The sequence below is a fragment of the Tamandua tetradactyla genome, chromosome 25, assembly GCF_023851605.1.
Source record: "Tamandua tetradactyla isolate mTamTet1 chromosome 25, mTamTet1.pri, whole genome shotgun sequence".
Lineage (NCBI taxonomy): Eukaryota > Metazoa > Chordata > Mammalia > Pilosa > Myrmecophagidae > Tamandua > Tamandua tetradactyla.
Window position 1 is genome coordinate 4,198,098 of NC_135351.1, and position 15,519 is coordinate 4,213,616.

Consider the following 15,519-nt stretch of genomic DNA (forward strand, 5'->3'; position numbering starts at 1 on the left):
GATATCAGTTATAGGAACTGCAGAATGACCTTTGAAAAAGCTAGTTGTCATTTGGAAACAGGTTCGAGTATACAACCAAACAGCTTCTCCTGTCCTACCCAAAGAGCAGCGATTTTCATCATTGAATTTAGAGACATTTTACTTCAGATGAAGGTATGTGCTGGTTTTCAAAAATTAGATCAGCCTTCATTTATGCTAACTACAAAAAGATAGATTTACATTGGGATCACTTGGTCTATCCCCTGTTCTTTGTTTTATCCCCATCAGTGATTTTTTTTAATTGAGACATAATCATCTAAAGGGTACGATCAGTGGTTCACAGTATCATCATAAAACCATGCATATCAATACAATGGATTTTTTTTTCCTTTTTTTTGGGGGGGGGGGTGCATGGTCCAAGAATTGAACCCAGGTCTCATGCATGTAAGGTGAGTATTCTACCACTGAACTATCCGTGCACCCTACAATAGATTTTTGAATACTTTCATTACTCCAAAAATCACTAAGAATAAGAATAAAAATAAAATTAAAAAATGCACAAAGCATCCTACACCTTCTGTACACCCCTATTGTTTATTTATTTTTTTTGTCTTTTTTTTCCTTACTCATCTGTCCATACACTGGATAAAGGGAATGTCAGTCACAAGATTTTCATGCTCACACAGTCACACCTTAAAAGCTCTGTAGTTATTTAATCATCTTCAAAAACTGAAGCTATTGGATTACAGTTCAACAGTTTCAGGTATTTCCCTCAAGCTATTCCAATACACCAAAAACTGAAAAGGGATATCTGTATACTGCAAAAGAATAACAGCCAAAATAACTTCTTGAATTTTATTTTAAATCTCTCAGCCACCGAAATTTTATCTTGTCTCATTTCTCCTCCCTCTTTTGGTCAAGAAGGCTTTCTCAGTCCCACAACGCCAGGACCAGGCTCGTTTGTGGGGGCCATGTCCCACATTGCCAGGGAGATTTATATCCCTGGGAGTCTTGTCCTATGTAGTATACTCTGCTCTTAATGCAACATTGCAATTAATTAATTTCATAAAAGTAATGCAGTAAGTAATAGACTGTTGGATCTGGAAGAAACATTAGTTCCAAGCATGGGAAGTAATTTTTGTTTCAAAAGCCAACACCAGTTGGCTGGTAGCAGTTGCCCGTAGGCCTGGGTTGAGAAGAACTCTGAATGCATGACGGAGCTCAGTGACATGATCAATTAGTGATGTCTGCTGTGGCTAAAGAAATGGAGAAGGATGGCTTAACTTGTATTTGCAACTTTTTCTTCTGTTATGGAGAAAGAATCAGTTGCCCACAATTCATTGCCTTACAAGAGGTACCGGTGTGAGCCAGTTGCAGCGTTTGGAGTGGAAATCCTGTTTTAACCTGATGAGAGGAGATTATGCTTTAAATGAAAACCAGACAGATGAACCTGCAGACAGCATGAGGAGCCATACCAGATTAAACTCTGAATAAGCGATAAATGGTGCACGGTGTACTTTAAGAGAGCCATTATGGCTGTAGTTTAATTTTCTGTCCATTGGAGACATTTTTTGGGAGATGGATGGTTGAAGGAAAGCAGGACCTGACCCCAGATATAGAGGATAAGGGATGCGGTCAGGAGTTTGGGAAGAATACAAGTATTCCTTGCACGAGTGGCTGGCAATTAGTCACACTTGGTTCCAACCCTGGCTTATCTTTAACACCCAGTCTACCTCAAAACAAACAATATAAAGTAGAGAAAAACATTTTGGGGCAATTTGAAAATATTCACGTCACAGCTCTGATGACAAAGGCAGCTGTAGGGCAGTCAAGCAAGGAGAAGGAGCTGGGTGATGTCCCCTCAGCTCAGGCCTCCAGCTCCTCACTCCCTGAGCAAGAAGTTCTTTTGTTAGACATACCTCATCAGGATTTAGAAACTGATGCTTTGTTCCAGAAGTTCTTCACCCTGCAATATCTCCAAACCAAATAGTTTGCCCCCATATTTCAAGAAACATTAGGAATTTCAGCATCTGGACTGACCCAAAAAGGATAGCCTATTTGGGAAGAAGAAAGAATTCCATTGTGGGGATTTTCATGGTACAAAAGCAGCAAAATTTGAGGTTTGGAATGATAAAAAGCCCCCCCAAATTACATTGGATCCTCATGAAACAAAAGACCCTAATGAATGAGGAAAGCAAAGCAGACCCACCACCCCCGAACACTCACTGAGTGCAGACAGCCAGCATTATAATATACCTCATCAAATGATACTTCTGAATTCCATTCTGAAACGTTAACAGTAGGTGGTTCCCTATACTTTGGCCAACTCCCACCCAAATGGAGGTTTCCCACTGTTGGAAGCCACCAGTGTTTGATACGATGCATTTTCTCAACTCGGCTCTTGGTTCCCTGTGATTTGGTTCATATTTACATCGTAGCTCAGAAGGCCCTTGGTCATTACTCCACTTGTCCACCCTTACCAACCCCTTTAAGCCCTGACCAAACTCTCTCCTTCATGAAGCCTCGCCCAGCATCTCACTAGCTGAAGATCTCTTTCCCTTTTTTGAATAGCCCTTCCATTTCCCATGCACTGTTTTGTAATGCCTTCTATCAGTATCATAGTATTACTTTGGCTACATATCTGTGGTGCAATGAACAGATCATTCTTTGGTCTAGATAACATAGCTACTCAGCAGATCCGGCTGTCAGTTCTAGTGGTCTGAATTATACCCAAATGGCCTGTAAGAATCATCTACAAATTGAATAACTTGTTCTGTTGGATCAGCTTTTCCAATATGATTATTATATTGACACTTCTGTCCACACCTTGGGAGTATGTGCATTAAAAATATTTTAAAATAATATTTAATACAAAGAAGTATGTTAATTGTAAAAAAACAGATTTTTAAATAAGCAAAAATGAAGAGATTTTAAAACATCCATGATTTCCTCACTTAAAGAAAACTTGGTGCACACCCCTCTGTTCCTTTTACAAACTTATCTTTAGTGCTCCGTCAACCTCACGGTGGTGGCTCTGCACAGATGCTGTTTTCCAGAATACACTGGGGCTGGCAGGGGGATTTTAAGGTGACTTTTGTTAATATATGTGAACATATGTTAATACATTCTTCATAGGTTTCATTGGGATATTCTGAATACAGACATCATTTTTTAAAAAAAAGCATACAGTTTAAACATGCTACTCTGCAACAGCTTACTTTTTTGTTTAAATTGTGAAGATTTTTCTGTCTTAACACATATTAATCTACATAATCATTCTTCTCTTTAGTAGAGAAGTTGTGGGCTTTCAATACAATCATGCATAAAACACAGGTTTTCCATATCCTGCTGCATCATTAACACCTTGCATTGAGGGTAGAACACTTCTTATCATTGATGAAAGCATATTTTATAACTGTACTTTGAACTAAAGTTCATGGTTTAACTTAGTCTTCACTGTTAGAGTAATGCAGTTCAATGGACTTTTAGAAAATTTTTTATTCTGTTACCATATTTACAACCCAACATGCCCCCTTAACCACATTCAAATATATATTTTAAATCACAGTGTTGTGCTACCATCACCACATCCACTACCAACACATTTCCATTATTCTAAATAAGAACCTTGTACATTTTTTTATTAATTAAAGAAAAAAAGAAATTAACCCAACATTTAGAAATCATTCCATTCTACATATGTAATCAGTAATTCTTAACATCATCACATAGATGCATGATCATCATTTCTTAGTACATTTGCATCGATTTAGGAAAAGAACTAGCAAAACAACAGAAAAAGATATAGAATGTTAATATAGAGAAAAAAATAAAAATAATAATAATAATTAAAAAAAAAGAAAAGGAAAAAGAAAAAAAAAGACAAACAAACAAACAGACAAAAAAAAACCCTATAGCTCAGATGCAGCTTCATTCAGTGTTTTAACATGATTACTTTACAATTAGGTATTATTGTGCTGTCCATTTTTGAGTTTTTGTATCCAGTCCTGTTGCACAGTCTGTATCCCTTCAGCTCCAATTACCCATTATCTTACCCTGTTTCTAACTCCTGCTGGACTCTGTTACCAATGACATGTTCCAAGTTGATTCTCGAACGTCGGTTCACATCAGTGGGACCATACAGTATTTGTCCTTTAGTTTTTGGCTAGACTCACTCAGCATAATGTTCTCTAGGTCCATCCATGTTATTACATGCTTCATAAGTTTATTCTGTCTTAAAGTTGCATAATATTCCATCATATGTATATACCACAGTTTGTTTAGCCACTCGTCTGTTGATGGACATTTTGGCTGTTTCCATCTCTTTGCAATTATAAATAATGCTGCTATAAACATTGGTGTGCAAATGTCCGTTTGTGTCTTTGCCCTTAAGTCCTTTGAGTAGATACCCAGCAATGGTATTGCTGGGTCGTATGGCAATTCTATATTCAGCTTTTTGAGGAACCGCCAAACTGCCTTCCACAGTGGTTGCACCATTTGACATTCCCACCAACAGTGGATAAGTGTGCCTCTTTCTCCACATCCTCTCCAGCACTTGTCATTTTCTGTTATGTTGATAATGGCCATTCTGGTGGGTGTGAGATGATATCTCATTGTGGTTTTGATTTGCATTTCTCTAATGGCCAGGGACATTGAGCATCTCTTCATGTGCCTTTTGGCCATTTGTATTTCCTCTTCTGAGAGGTGTCTGTTCAAGTCTTTTTCCCATTTTGTAATTGGGTTGGCTGTCTTTTTGTTGTTGAGTTGGACAATCTCTTTATAAATTCTGGATACTAGACCTTTATCTGATATGTCATTTCCAAATATTGTCTCCCATTGTGTAGGCTGTCTTTCTACTTTCTTGATGAAGTTCTTTGATGCACAAAAGTGTTTAATTTTGAGGAGCTCCCATTTATTTATTTCCTTCTTCAGTGCTCTTGCTTTAGGTTTAAGGTCCATAAAACCGCCTCCAATTGTAAGTTTCATAAGATATCTCCCTACATTTTACTCTAACTGTTTTATGGTCTTAGACCTAATGTTTAGATCTTTGATCCATTTTGAGCTAACTTTTGTATAGGGTGTGAGATACGGGTCTTCTTTCATTCTTTTGCATATGGATATCTAGTTCTCTAGGCACCATTTATTGAAGAGACTGTTCTGTCCCAGGTGAGTTGGCTTGACTGCCTTATCAAAGATCAAATGTCCATAGATGAGAGGGTCTATATCTGAGCACTCTATTTGATTCCATTGGTCGATATATCTATCTTTATGCCAATACCATGCTGTTTTGACCACTGTGGCTTCATAATATGCCTTAAAGTCCGGCAGCATGAGACCTCCAGCTTCGTTTTTTTCCCTCAAGATACTTTTAGCAATTTGGGGCACCCTGCCCTTCCAGATAAATTTGCTTATTGGTTTTTCTATTTCTGAAAAATAAGTTATTGGGATTTTGATTGGTATTGCATTGAATCTGTAAATCAATTTAGGTAGGATTGACATCTTAACTATATTTAGTCTTCCAATCCATGAACACGGTATACCCTTCCATCTATTTAGGTCTTCTGTGATTTCTTTTAACAGTTTTTTGTAGTTTTCTTTGTATATGTTTTTTGTCTCTTCAGTTAAATTTATTCCTAGGTATTTTATTCTTTTAGTTGCAATTGTAAATGGGATTCATTTCTTGATTTCCCCCTCAGCTTGTTCATTACTAGTGTATAGAAAAGCTACAGATTTTTGAATGTTGACCTTGTAAACTGCTACTTTGCTGTACTCATTTATTAGCTCTAGTAGTTTTGTTGTGGATTTTTCCGGGTTTTCGACGTATAGTATCATATCGTCTGCAAACAGTGATAGTTTTACTTCTTCCTTTCCAATTTTGATGCCTTGTATTTCTTTTCTTGTCTAATTGCTCTGGCTAGAACCTCCAACACAACGTTGAATAATAGTGGTGATAATGGACATCCTTGTCTTGTTCCTGATCTTAGGGGGAAAGTTTTCAATTTTTCCCCATTGAGGATGATATTAGCTGTGGGTTTTTCATATATTCCCTCTATCATTTTAAGGAAGTTCCCTTGTATTCTATCTTTTGAAGTGTTTTCAACAGGAAAGGATGTTGAATCTTGTCAAATGCCTTCTCTGCATCAATTGAGATGATCATGTGATTTTTCTGCTTTGATTTGTTGATATGGTGTATTACGTTAATTGATTTTCTTATGTTGAAACATCCTTGCATACCTGGGATGAATCCTACTTGGTCATGATGTATAATTCTTTTAATGTGTTGTTGGATACGATTTGCTAGAATTTTACTGAGGATTTTTGCATCTATATTCATTAGAGAGATTGGTTTGCAGTTTTCTTTTTTTGTAATATCTTTGCCTGGTTTTGGTATGAGGGTGATGTTGGCTTCATAGAATGAATTAGGTAGTTTTCCCTCCACTTCGATTTTTTTGAAGAGTTTGAGGAGAGTTGGTACTAATTCTTTCTGGAATGTTTGATAAAATTCACGTGTGAAGCCGTCTGGTCCTGGACTTTTCTTTTTAGGAAGCTTTTGAATGACTGATTCAATTTCTTTACTTGTGATTGGTTTGTTGAGGTCGTCTATTTCTTCTTGAGTCAAAGTTGGTTGTTCATGTCTTTCCAGGAACCCATCCATTTCATCTAAATTGTTGTATTTATTAACATAAAGTTGTTCATAGTATCCTGTTATTACCTCCTTTATTTCTGTGAGGTCAGTAGTTATGTCTCCTCTTCCATTTCTGATCTTATTTATTTGCATCCTCTCTCTTCTTCTTTTTGTCAATCTTGCTAAGGGCCCATCAATCTTATTGATTTTCTCATAGAACCAACTTCTGGTCTTATTGATTTTCTCTATTGTTTTCATGTTTTCAATTTCATTTATTTCTGCTCTGATCTTTGTTATTTCTTTCCTTTTGCTTGCTTTGGGATTAGTTTGCTGTTCTTTCTCCAGTTCTTCCAAGTGAACAGTTAATTCCTGCATTTTTGCCTTTTCTTCTTTTCTGGTATAGGCATTTAGGGCAATAAATTTCCCTCTTAACACTGCCTTTGCTGCATCTCATAAGTTTTGATATGTTGTGTTTTCATTTTCATTTGCCTCGAGGTATTTACTAATTTCTCTTGCAATTTCTTCTTTGACCCACTCATTGTTTAAGAGTGTGTTGTTGAGCCTCCACGTATTTGTGAATTTTCTGGCACTTGGCCTATTATTGATTTCCAACTTCATCCTTTATGATCCAAGAAAGTGTTGTGTATGATTTCAATCTTTTTAAATTTGTTAAGACTTGCTTTGTGACCCAGCATATGGTCTATCTTTGAGAATGATCCATGAGCACTTGAGAAAAAGGTGTATCCTGCTGTTGTGGGATTTAATGTCCTATAAATGTCTATTAAATTTAGTTCATTTATAGTAATATTCAGATTCTCTATTTCTTTGTTGATCCTCTGTCTAGATGTTCTGTCCATTGATGAGAGTGGGGAATTGAAGTCTCCAACTATTATGGTATTTGTGTCTATTTCCTTTTTCAGTGTTTGCAGTGTATTCCTCACGTATTTTGGGGCATTCTGGTTCGGTGCGTAAATATTTATGATTGTTATGTCTTCTTGTTTAATTGTTCCTTTTATTAGTATATAGTGTCCTTCTTTGTCTCTTTTAACTGTTTTACATTTGAAGTCTAATTTGTTGGATATTAGTATAGCCACTCCTGCTCTTTTCTGGTTGTTATTTGCATGAAATATCTTTTCCCAACCTTTCACTTTCAACCTATATTTATCTTTGGGTCTAAGATGTGTTTCCTGTAGACAGCATATAGAAGGATCCTATTTTTTAATCCATTCTGCCAGTCTATGTCTTTTGATTGGGGAATTCAGTCCATTAACATTTAGTGTTATTATTGTTTGGATAATATTTTCCTCTGCCATTTTGCCTTTTGTATTATATATATCATATCTGACTTTCCTTCTTTCTACACTCTTCTCCATACCTCTCTCTTCTGTCTTTTCAGTTCTGACTCTAGTGCTCCCTTTAGTATTTCTTGCAGAGCTGGTCTCTTCATCACAAATTCTCTCAGTGAATTTTTGTCTGAGAATGTTTTAATTTCTCCCTCATTTTTGAAGGACAATTTTGCTGGATATAGAAGTCTTGGTTGGCAGTTTTTCTCTTTTAGTAATTTAAATATATCATCCCACTGTCTTCTAGCCTCCATGGTTTCTGCTGAGAAATCTACACATAGTCTTATTGGGTTTCCCTTGTATGTGATGGATTGCTTCTCTCTCACTGCTTTCAAGATCCTCTCTTTCTCTTTGACCTCTGACATTCTAACTAGTAAGTGTCTTGGAGAACGCCTATTTGGATCTATTCTCTTTGGGGTGTGCTGTACTTCTTGGATCTGTAATTTTAGGTCTTTCATAAGAGTTGGGAAATTTTCAGTGATAATTTCTTCCATTAGTTTTTCTCCTCCTTTTCCCTTCTCTTCTCCTTCTGGGACTCCCACAACACGTATATTTGTGCGCTTCATATTGTCCTTGAGTTCCCTGATACCCTGTTCAAATTTTTCCATTCTTTTCCTTATAGTTTCTGTTTCTTTTTGGAATTCAAATGTTCCATCCTCCAAATCACTAATTCTATCTTCTGTCTCTTTAAATCTATCGTTGTAGGTATCCATTGTTTTTTCCATCTTTTCTACTTTATCCTTCACTTCCATAAGTTCTGTGATTTGTTTTTTCAGTTTTTCTATTTCTTCTTTTTGTTCAGCCCATGTCTTCTTCATGTTCTCCCTCAATTTATCGATTTCATTTTTGAAGAGGTTTTCCATTTCTGTTCGTATATTCAGCATTAGTTGTCTCAGCTCCTGTATCTCATTTGAACTATTGGTTTGTTCCTTTGACTGGGCCATATTTTCAATTTTCTGAGCATGATCCATTATCTTCTGCTGGCGTCTGGGCATTTAGTCAGATTTCCCTGGGTGTTGGACCCAACAGGTTGAAAGATTTTTCTGTGAAATCTCTGGGTTCTGTTTTTCTTATCCTGCCCAGTAGGTGGCGCTTGTGGCACTCATTTGTCTGCGGGTCCCACCAGTAAAAGGTGCTGTGGGTCCTTTAACTTTGGAAAACTCTAGCCGTGGGGGAGGTTCGCCAGCTGAAGCGGCTTGGAAGAGTGCCAATCCGAATCTCCCAGCCGGCCTGGGGATCCGAATGTGGGGAGGGTCGCCGGCCACTGCAGCCCGGGAGAGCGCCCGTCCGAATCTCCTAGCCCGCCCCGGGTGCCAAGCGTGGCGGGAGGGCGCCAGCCGCTGCGGCCCGGGGGAGTGCACCATTCCCAGCCGGACCGGGAAGCCACGTGTTTGGAAGGGACCCTGGTCACTGTTCTCCACGGCCTGGGGATCTCTGATCCAATTCTCCCAGCTGGTCCATGGGGACGCGAGTCGGGGGCGGGTGCCAGCCGCCACGGCTTGAGGGGATTGCCTGTCCAATTCTCCCAGCCGACCCAGGAAGGAGGGAGGGAGGGACTCCGGCCGCCTGCCGCCCCGGCCCAGGGAAGCCCGCGCCCCTCGGCAATCTCACCGGAGCGGGTTCTCCCAGCCAGTCAGCCGTTCCAGAATGGGATACGCTGTCTTCTTGATCTCTGTCGTGGCTCGGGGAGCTGTTCTGTATCGTTTCTACTCCCCTAGTAGCTGTTCTGGAGAAGGAACTAAGACCCGCGCGTCTTACTAAGCCGCCATCTTCTCCGGAAGTCCAAGAACCTTGTACATTTTAAGTCTTAACATCCCATTCCTTCTCCCTACCCCATCCCCTGGTAACCTATATTTAAGATTCCAGCTCTGTGAGTCTGATTATTCTATTTCAAATCAGTGAAATCATTCAATATTTGTCCTATTGTGTCTGGCTTATTTCACGCAACAGGGTTTCTTCAAGATTTATCCATACTGTGTCATGTATCAGAACTCCATTCCTTTTTAACAGCTGAATAATATTCCATTGCATGTTATATATCACATTTTGTTTATCCATTCATCTGTCGAAGGACACTTGGTTTACTTCCATCTTTTAGTAATTGTGAATAATGCCCTATGAGCTTTGATGTGTGAATATCTGTTCGAGTCCGTGTGTGCTTTCAATTCTTTGGGGTAAATGCCTAGTAGTAAATCTGGGGCCATATGGTAGTTCTATACTAATTATTCTGAGAACCCACCAAACTGTCTTCCACAGTGGCTACACCATTTTACATTCTCACTAGCAATGAATGAGGGTCTCCGTTTCTCCACATCCTCTCCAATACTAGCTATTTTCAATTTCTTTTAATAGCAGCCATTCTAATGGGTATGAAATGGTATCTCATTGTGTTTTTTTAATAACAAAAGCAATGATTTATTGATAGTGGCAATAAATGAAATGGTGACAGTCTCTGGCAAGAATCAAGGAATTATTCAGGAACATAAATCTGATTATGCCAAACAGGGTCCTCCAGTGTCTTTTGTACCTTAGTGGCTCTCTTCTTTTTTGCCAACTACTTGTTTGAAGTCATTCAAATTTGTTGCCTGAACTGGAGTACCAATAAAAGTAAAATATGAAATTCTTATTTCTTCTTCACCTTGATTGGACTATGTATAAATAGAGTCACACTGTTAACATTCTGAAACCTAGCAAAGTGGAACAATGCCATCTTCTGTTAGTTTCAGAGCTTGAATTGGTTCACTTCTTTCTGCCTCTTCAAAATCCATAGATTGGGTGAGGTTGATAAAAGTTTTTACGTATTTAGGTCCCTGACTATTTTCTGGTCCTTGAAATTTCATGGAATTAAGCGTAACAGGTTGACTGAATGCCCAAGTAGTCAGTAGTTATTCATCACAGTCAGATTCCTAGAAGGTCATGTCTTTTGGTAAACAGCTGTCGAAGACATGTCATCACTCTCATTAAGACACACACAGCCAGCTTTGTTAATAAAAGGCATTAAATCCATTTAGCCTTTTGAAATATCTGTGTCCTCATTGCTTCCAGGGTCATTTTCTAGGTGCTGTTTAATTCCACAACATCTGCTCTTTGATATTGATCGAGTCTCACTTCGTTTTGAAAAAATAGAAATGTAGGCGTTGCTGGTTCTTGTTGGTGGCAACCGTTCCCTGACACTGATGTACGTCTACCTCCAGGAAAATTGCCTGCAGATATTTATTACTCACAGAGCTGAATACTGGAGCAACCCTTAAACGTGGTTCACACCCTCTCATGGTGAACTTGACCACGGTGAGTCTAGAGCCCTCACGGCTCAACCCTGGCTGGAAAGCGGGGTCACTCCTGACTGGCTTCACTTCAGGCCACTCACTGGGAGAGCTCAGCAGGGGACGGCGACACCACCAGCTTGGAAATAAGTCTTTTGTCTATTTTTAAAAATGTGTTCTTTGTCTTTTTATTGTTAAGTTGAAGGACTTCTTTATACATTCTGAACACTAAACCTTTATCAGATAAGTGGTTTCCAATATTTCCCCCTATTGTGTAGGTTGTCATTTTACTTTTGTAATAAAGTTCTTCGAGGCATAAAAGTTTTAAATTTTGATAAGGTCTCATTTCTCTATTTTTTGTTTTGTTGTTTGTGCTTTGGGTATCAAGTTTAAGAGACCATTGCCTATGACAAGGTCCCTATGTTTTCTTCTAGAAGTTTGATAGTTCTGGCTCTTATATTTAGGTCTTTGATCCATTTTGAGTTGATTTTTGTGTAAGGTATGAGGGAGGGGTCCTTTTTTTTTTTTTTTTCACAAATGAAGATCCAATTTTCCCAGCACCATTTGTCAGAGACTCTTCTTTACAAATTGAGTAGTCTTTGTCCCTTTGTCAAAAATTAATTGGCCATAAATGTGAGGGTAGATCTCTGAGCTCTCAATTTAATTCCATTGGTCTATATGTATGTGTTTGTGCCATACCATGCTATTTTAATAAATGCTGCTTTCTAATAATTTGTAAGATTGAGAAGTGTAGTCCTTCAACTTCATTCTTCTTCTCCCAGATGGCTTTAGCTATTTTGGGCTCCTTACCCTTTTGTATAAATTTGATGATTGGCTTTTCCATTTCTGCAAACTAGGCTGTTGGAATTTTTATTGGGGTTCCACTGAATCTATAAATCGCTTTGCATAGGATTGACATCTCAAAATCCAATCCGTGAGCACAGAACATCCCTCTTTTCATTTAGGTCTTCTTTGATTTCTTTTAGCAATGTTTTGTAGTTTTCTGTGTATAAGTCTTTTACATCCTTAGTTTGATTTATTCATAGATATTTGATTCTTAGTTGCTATTGTAAATGGAATTTTTTTCTTGACTTCATCTTTTGATTGTTTGTTGCTTATGTACAAAAACACTACTGATTTTAGGGTGTTAATCTTGTACTCCACCACTTTGCTGAGTTCATTTACTAGCTCTGAGAATTTTGTTGTGGATGTTTCAGGATTTTCTGTATAAAGGCTTGTATTGGTTAGGGTTCTCAGGGAAACAGATCCAATAAGAGATATCTGTAAATATGAGATTTATAAAACTGTCTCACACAACCATGGGGATGGAACAGTACAAAATCTGTAGGGCAGGCTGTAAGCTGGCAGCTTTGATGAAGGTTCTTAACAAACTCCCCAGGAGATGCTGGCTGGCTGAAGTGGAGAGCGAGAGCATCTCTGTTCTGAATTCTCCTTAAAAGCACTCTGATGATTAGATTAGGCATCGCTCATTGCAGAAAACACTCCCCTTAGCTGACTGCAGATGTAATCAGCTGTGGATGCAATCAAGGTGCTCATGATTTAAGTGTATGAAATGTCCTCACAGCAACAGATAGGCGACTGCTTGCTTGGCCAGACAACTGGGCACCAACATCTGGCCAAGTTGACGCACAAACCTAATCATCACAAGACTCATGTCATTTGCAGATAGGGAAAGTTTTACTTCTTCCTTTCCAATTCAGATTCCTTTTATTACTTTTTCTTGCCTAATTACTCTGGCAAGAACTTGTAGCGCAATGTTGAATAACAGTGGTGACAGTAACATCATTGTCTTGTTCCTGATCTTAGGAGGAAAGCTTTCAATCTGTTCCATTAAGTAGGATGTTAGCTGTGGGGTTTTCATACATGCCCTTTACATAATCACTTGTAATGCCAGGATAGCCCCATGTTCCATTATTTAATTAGCAGGTCATCTATCATTGGACATTAAATTGTTGTCATTTTCGACCCCCACCCTGCACCGTTTTTTGCAATTGCAAATAATTCTAGGAAAATACTTTTACTAAATTTTAATTTTTCCCCCCTAGGCCAGATTCCTCAAAGCAGAATTTCTAATGTGCACAGGGTATGCACATTTTTAAGGCTCAAAAGACTTTCGCCAAATAGACTTCCACAAAAGTTGTTCTTATTAACATTCCCACAACAATCTATGAGGGTGACCATTTTCCAATGCTAAGCTTTTGTGTATACATATAGGTATACATATATATTTTTACATTGCCATTTTGACATAAAGTATTTTAAAAATTTGGGGTGCTCATTTTTTGTATTCATTATTCTTTTATTTATGTATTTTTTGGTTGGTTTGTAGGAAATATAACCTGATTCTTTTAAGAAGATGAGTCCCAAGTTCTTTGGTACCTTTGGCTGAAATGCCCAGCCCTGGCTCAGAGATGGTACATCCTTAGAGGGTGTGTCAGTGTGTGATGCAGTCCAGGGAGGAGAGGGGGGCTATGGCTGGAGCACCTCCTTTACCCAGAGTCTGGGGCAAAGAAAGAAGCCTGAGCACCTGTTATCACTCCTGCTGCAGCCCCAAGTGAGAGAAGAAATGATGGCCTGCCAGTAGGGATCCCCCCTGCACTCTTGTATACCTGAGTGGGACTGAGGGTCTGTTCTACCCCCTACCGCAAAGATCAACAAGTAATAATAAACTGGAGCCTCAAGAATGCATTTCTTAAAATATGGATGATGTTTTCAAACTTTCAAGTAGTGTTTGCTTTTAGCAATGCCCCAAATCTTCTGTAATAGAAAGATGAAGTCTTGCTATTTGGAGTTCACTTTTTACTCACCACATATTCTATTTTCAAAACATTTCTTATACATTTTATTCCGTCAAGGGTCTTTGCCAAGGCGTTTCCATTCATTCCAGTGCTATTTGCAGCTCTGCTTACTGTAAGATTAGTTTCTTCAATTCCTCTTCCTCCTTAACCCATTCCCTCTGAAAAACACACTTAATTGATGGGGAATTGAGCCACAGAAGCCTATTATTGGAAGTGATAGAATACAGAAGGATTTATGGGCTGGATTTCTTTCTTCCTCAAGAATTATAAGCTAACCCCAACTTACAGCAAGAATTCTTAAGGTTCAATAATTAAAAGCAAAAGGCAGTCTCCCTGGAAAAAAAACAGCGTGGTCTGGAAATTATCTTTCAAATTGAAGCAGACTGTCTAATTCCCAAATATTATGGATACAAATTAGCTATATTTGATCACTGGATCTTATTTACTCTAATTGTCTTCATTTCTGTGGTTTCCTCATACACTTTGTTTAGAACCCACTTCGTTTAGGAGCTCAGTATTGGAGTCTGGATTGCAATGGTGGGGTAACGAGGTTTCAGATTACATTAGACAGACAGAGAGAGAGAGAGAGAGAGAGAGAGAGAGAGAGAGAGAGAGAGAGAGAGAGAGAGAGAGAGAGAGAGAGAGAGGCCTTTGTCAGGAGATATGTGTTTTGCCTCAAAGGCATAGAAGATTTATAAATTCAGCCCGAAGATATGTTAAAAACCAACAAATGTTATGTGAAATGTTTTGCTCGACTTCTGAAATGATTGATGTGAACCTGGGAAGAACTTGAAATTCGAGAAGCCAAGCAACAGGAATTAAGACTTTATCTAAAATTTAGGCAAAAACTCCAGACCACTGCAGTTGAGAAACAGGAGTAGAAATCTCCTGAGAAGTGGCTTTCCCACAAGATTTCTCATTCTGAATGGTTGGGAAATATGACAAGAATGTACCATTTCCTTTAGTATCTTTTGTCCCTTCTTCTGGTTTGGGGTAAAAGTAGGAAACCAAGGGATGCAAACAAAAGAAGAAAAAAAACACGTGTCCCTTAAGGGGACTATTTCAGCATTTCTTCTCTAAGCTTTTCCTTCTTTCCTTGCACCTCTGCCTGCCATGGGGGTGGAACTTACTGTTACAGTGGTGGCTGGGTGAGCCCTCCCCTCAGGAGACTGAACTCAAGCTCAGGAGGTCGTACCCGGTCTCCTGTGGCCATCTGTCCACACACAAATGCACATACACAGCTCTGCTCAGCTGGCAGAACAGAAATGGAAAGTGCTGCGGTCACAGCTTTCAGCTGTAACAGCAGAACTGTGCGTGGGTGGCTGACAGAAGTCTCACCCCCATCATTCTTGCTTTCGCTCAGAAATTAGCCCTTGGTGTTCAACAGTCACTTCATTTCAACTTCCTCTGCCCCAAATGCCCGAAACATTGGCACAGAGAAATGCCATGAGATGAGTGAGCTTCATAAACAGCACTATACCCCAATGAAG

The 15,519-nt window shown here is 38.8% G+C and overlaps 1 pseudogene; it reads right to left on the reverse strand.

The window, feature by feature from the left end:
• Positions 1–10,475: 10,475 nt before the first annotated feature.
• Positions 10,476–15,519, reverse strand: part of LOC143668752 (thioredoxin-like protein 1 pseudogene) — a 43,016-nt pseudogene continuing 37,972 nt past the window's right edge.